Source organism: Tachyglossus aculeatus, chromosome 9, assembly GCF_015852505.1.
Source record: "Tachyglossus aculeatus isolate mTacAcu1 chromosome 9, mTacAcu1.pri, whole genome shotgun sequence".
Classification (NCBI taxonomy): domain Eukaryota; kingdom Metazoa; phylum Chordata; class Mammalia; order Monotremata; family Tachyglossidae; genus Tachyglossus; species Tachyglossus aculeatus.
The window spans coordinates 37,325,343-37,330,833 of record NC_052074.1 but is presented as its reverse complement, the minus strand read 5'-3'; the positions used below and the strand labels follow the sequence as shown (position 1 = coordinate 37,330,833).

The following is a 5,491-nucleotide window of genomic DNA, read 5'->3' as shown; positions in this document are numbered from 1 at the left end:
CGTCTAAATCCCACAACTAGATCACTACAGTCTGTCGGGTGAGTGCTGTTCTTGATTTGAGTAGAGCCAATTTCCCATGAAATTGCCCCAGAACTTTCCTGATTAATTGTAACAACCAGCAAGGCGTGGTCTCCCTCCTGTGGGTCGGGAGGATATCGAAGTCCTTTGGGTGTGCAAACCCCTTCCTTGGGCTTGGAGTCAGGTCAGCCCATCCTCTGGGGCTAGTCGGGCAAGCACGGAGCGGGCTGGGGTGGCCTGAGACGGGCTGGATTGGACTGGGCCAGGCTGGGCGGGCTTTCTTTCCTGGTAAGGCCCTTGGCCCTTCTCAGGGTCATAGCTGGAGAGTTTCCAGTACTCTACCAGTTTTGACTATGGGAGGGAGAGTCAAGCAAAGGCATACCATTCCATTTCTAGCTTGGGCAGTGGCTAGTGAGTGGAAGGCAATCTGCTACAAGTCAAAACTCCCCTGTGCTGGGCAGCAGCGGCATGGGAGAGAGTGGAGGGTGGAGAATCAAGTTTACCACGTGGAAGGAGGCATTGGTCAACCACTTCTGGATTTTTAACCAAGAAAACTCTGGATCCACTACTGGAGCGATTGCAGATGGAGGTGGGGCCTTCGGAGAGAGAAGTGTCCAAGGCATCGCTATAGGTCGGAGATGATTCGGCGGCATGAGACAAGACGGCCCGTGGCTGTGCAGGGAAGGCGTGGGGCCAGGTCGAGGCTGCACGTGGCAGCAGAGACCTGGGTTGGGATAGGCATGGCCTACCTGCCAGAGCCCAGCAAGGATGGGCTCACTGCGCCACAGCCCAGCGTGGGAAGGTGGCACCTTTCCAGGGCATCAGGCCAGCGGGGCCCCAGGGCAGCAGAAAAACTGGACAACAGAGTACCAGGGCAGCAGGGCACCAGAGCAGCAGGGCAGTAAGGCGGCCAAAGAACAGGACGCCTGGGCAGCAGGCCAGCAGAGGGACAGGGAAGTAGGTCAGAAGTGTAGCAAGACAGCAAGGGAGCAGGACAGTAGGGCAACAGGTCAGCAGGGCAGCAGTTTAGCAAAGCATCAAGGCAGCTAGGAAGCAGGACAGTAGGGCACTGGCCGGTGGAGTCCAAAGGGCAGGTAGCAGGGAAAGGGAGAGCAAACTCATCGCTTTCGCACCTCCCCATGGGAGGCTGAAAATTTGAAAATGTAATACTGTTCCAGCTCCATTTCTCTATTTGTGAATTATTTTCAGAAAGCTCTCCCCACTGCTTCATCTGGATCTGGGGATCCCTAGCTAAGAGGCTCAGCCCAGAGGTACCACCTGTGGGTTGATGGCACCTTTCACCCCTGGGACTCCAGCTGCTGGGCTAATGGTGCCAGGATCCCCCAGAGCTCCAGCTTTTTGGGTGATGGTGCCAGTGTCCTCCGGAGCTCCAGCTGTGGGGGTGAAGCTATTGTTCTATCTTCTTATTCCTCCTTCTCTCCTTTCTCTCCCTTCCTCTCTCTCTTCTCACCCTTTCTCCCTCTCTCCTTCTCCCATTCCCTTCTTCCTTTCCTCACACTTCATTTTCCCAGTCCTGCAGGACCGACCACCTTGTCTTGGGATTGCAAGTACAAATGATGAGACAGTGCTATGTACTGAGGGCCTATTGAGGCCTGGGCCCTGTACTGAGTTCTCGGGAGAGTGCTCCAGCAGGAGGATGCACCATCTCTGTCCACCACTATCACCTCCCATTCGCAACCTGAGCCCAACAGCCACGGAAAGCATAGTGGCCTAGTGGAAAGAGCTCGGGTCGGGAGTCAGAAGACCTGGGTTCTAGTACCGGCTCCTCCACTTGTCTGCTGTGTGACCTTAAGCAAGTCATTTCACTTCTCTGTGCTTCGGTTTCCTCATCTGTAAAATGGGGATTAAGACTGTGAACCCTACATGGAACAGGGACTGTGTCCAACCCAATTATACTGTATCTACCCCAGTGCTTAGTACAGTGCCTGACATATAGTAAGCGCTTAACCAAAACCACAGTTATTATTACTATTATTGTTATTATTATGAGGCAGGATTGTACCTCCATGCTTCGGTGCTCCGTGGGAACTCTAGCTGGGATGGGCCTTCTATTGGCCTAAACCATCTAACGATCATTACAGTGGATTTCATCTTCCACCCCACCCCCTTTCCCAACTTTCCTTACTAAGGGTTCCCGTCCCACAATCCCCAGCCTTCCTCAGTCAATACAGTGATTCCGCATCCTCTCATTCCCAACATTCCACAATTGATTCCCAACCCCAACGCTCTAACAATTGTAAAAGTGGGTCTGACCTCTGCCCCCACCCCCAATCTCAGGGGCGGGGAGGAAGGGAGGAAGAGATACGCTGTTCTGAGAGGCCAGGGGCCTGGGATATTTTCTAAATCGACGATCACATACTCTCCCCAGCGCGTAGCTCAGTGCGACGCACCGCTAAGTGCTTCATTTGTCATTGAAAAATCGCATGATAAAATCGCCCGATCATCTGGAGCAGCACGGTTGCCTCCCCCTAAATTTATCCTTAACTAACGCTTCCGGAATTCCCTTGAGCTCCGACCGGTAGACTTTAATCTGGCTCCGGAGGTAACGATGATAATGTCCCGAAGAAGGTCTGTGTCAGCTTAATAGGCGAGAGCTGCGGTATTTTAAACTACGCTCTTCGACTGCAAGTCGATTAAACGGATAAAGATAAAGATTCCCTTGAACTTATTACTTTCCGTTATTAAAAATCTATTTGGACTTTTCCACTCAGACCCGGCCTGGCTCAATCGCTGCTAACTGCGCACTCATCCCGCAGTAAAGTGATCTTTAGCCCATCAGGGCGATTGATTGGCCGCCCCCCATTCCCGGCAGCGGGGGAGCAGTTCCCGTCTAGGCCAGAAGGGGGCGCTCGTGCACTTCGCTAGGCCGCAGCGGGGGATGATTCCCCTGCCGTCGGGCCGGTGGGAGGTGTCGAGCTCATTCTAAAAAATAAAAAATAAATAAATGATGGTGTTTTAAGCGCTTACTGTGTGCCGAGCACTGTTCTAAGCGCTAGCGTAGATACAAGCAAAGCATTGCTCAGTGGAAAGAGCTTGGGAGTCAGAGGTCGTGGGTTCTAATCCCCACTCTGCCACATTCAATCAATCGCATTTATTGAGAGTTTACTGTGCCACATGTCCGCTGTGTGACCTTGGGCAAGTCACTTAACTCCTCTGAGCCTCCGTTACCTCATCCGTAAAATGGGGGTTAAGACTGTGAGCCCCACATGGGACAACCTGATCACCTTGTATTCCCCCCCAGCGCTTAGAACAGTGCTTTGCACATAGTAAGCGCTTAACAAATGCCATTATTATTATTGTTGTTGTTGTTATTATTATTATTATTATTGTTGTTGTTGTTACAAGGTGATCAGGTTGTCCCATGTGGGGTTCACAGTCTTAATTCCCATTTTACAGATGAGGAAACTGAGGCACAGAGAAGTCAAGTGGCTTGCCCAAGGTCACACAGCAGACAAGTGGTGGAGGCGGGATTAGAACCCACCTCCTCTGACTCCTAAACTCACGCTCTTTCCACTGAGCCACGCTGCTTCTCCACTAACGAGGAGGAGAAGGATTGCGGTATTTGTTTACGTTCCTGTGGGCCGGATGGGGACCTGGACATGTGCAGGAGCAGGCACAAGCACGCAGACAACCCTAAAGTGAGGCCCAGCCGCCAGCTGTTTTGTTTTTGTTTTTATGGTAGTCGTTAAGGGCTTACTATATACTAAGCGCTGGGTAGATGCAAGATAATTAGGTTGGGCACAGTCCATGTCCCCTGCCGGGGGTCGCTGTCTTAATTCCCATTTTACAGATGAGGTAACTGAGGCCCCAAGGTCATACAGCGGACAAGTGGAGGAGCCGGGATTCATTCATTCAATCGTATTTATTGAGTGCTTACTGTGTGTGGAGCAATGTACTAAGCGCTTGGAAGGTACAAAACAGCAATAGAGACAATCCCTGCCCACAAAAGGCTTACAGTCGGGTGCGGGGGGGAGGCTAGGGGGAGACAGATATAAAAACAAGTAAACAGGCATCAATATAAATAAATAGAATTATAGATATTCATTCAATCGTATTTATTGAGCGCTTACTGTGTGCACAGCACTGGACTTAGCGCTTGGGAAGTACAAGTCGGCAACATATACATATATACATATATAAGTGCTGTGGGGACGGGGTGGGGGGAACAAAGGGAGCGAGTCGAGGTGAAGCAGAAAGGAGGAGGAACCGAGGGAAAGGGAGTTTATTCATTCATTCAATCGTATTTATTGAGGGCTTACTGCGTGCAGAGCACTGTACTAAGCGCTTGGGAAGTACAAGTTGGCAACCTATATATAGAGACGGTCCCTACCCAACAGCTGGCTCACAGTCTAGAAGGGGAAGACAGACAACAAAACAAAACATATTAACAAAATAAAATAAATAGAATAAATATGTACAAGTAAAATAAATAGAGTAATAAATAATAATAATAATAGTATTTATTAAGCGCTTACTATGTGCAAAGCACTGTTCTAAGCGCTGGGGAGGTTACAAGGTGAAATACGTACAAACATATATACATATATACAGGCGCTGTGGAGAGGGGAAGGAGGTAAGGCGGGGGGGGGGGATGGGGAGGGAAGTTCAGTTTGGGAAGGCCCGTGGGATTAGAACCCAGGGCCTTCTGATTCCCAGGCCCGTGCTCTATAAATAAGATTGAATGAATGAATGAATGGAGCGCAGACGGGCTTGGGGCGGGGGAGCAGGGAGAGAGGAGAAGGGGGAGACGTCGCCCTCCCCCCGGACCTCTCGGGGTCACCGCTCCATCATCATCAATCGTATTTATTGAGCGCTTACTATGTGCAGAGCACTGTACTAAGCGCTTGGGAAGTACAAATTGGCAACAAATAGAGACAGTCCCTACCCAACAGTGGGCTCACAGTCTATTAGGGGGAGACAAAGAAGAAATACTAACAAAATAAAATAAATAGGATAGGTAGGTACAAGTAAAATAAATAAATTTATTTATGATGCCTTGTGCTCGGAGCCAACCCAGCTCCCCACTCAACTCCCAGCCGATAATAATAATGGCATTTGTTGAGCGTTTACTATGTGCAAAGCACTGTTCTAAGCGCCAAGGTCCAACCGAGGCCCAGCCCCGGGGCTCCCTTTGCACCGCGGAGCTTCGAGCGCTACTTTGGAGCTCCAGTCGGCCGCCCTGGAGTTGGGAATGCCGCGCTGGAGTTGGGAACGCCTCCTTGGAGCTCAGAACCCCTCCCTGGAATACAGAACGTTGTAGGAGCCCGCGATGGAGCGGCCCCTTGGGAGTTTCCGGCTCCTGCCGCTTGTGGTCAGCCCGGCAGGGAAATGGTTAATAATTATTGTTATTATAATTATTAATGATGATGATGATGATGATAATGGTATTTGTTAAGCGCTTACTATGTGCCAGGCACTCTACTAAGTGCTGGAGTGGGTACAAGAGAAGCGG

At 50.5% G+C, this 5,491-nt stretch overlaps 1 non-coding gene across 1 annotated transcript; it reads left to right on the top strand.

Annotated features, from left to right (window-relative positions):
- The first annotated feature begins 319 nt into the window (after positions 1–319).
- Positions 320–456, top strand: LOC119932615. Its single transcript, XR_005452361.1, has one exon. It is a non-coding gene; the product is annotated as a small nucleolar RNA SNORA7 (small nucleolar RNA).
- Positions 457–5,491: the final 5,035 nt, after the last annotated feature.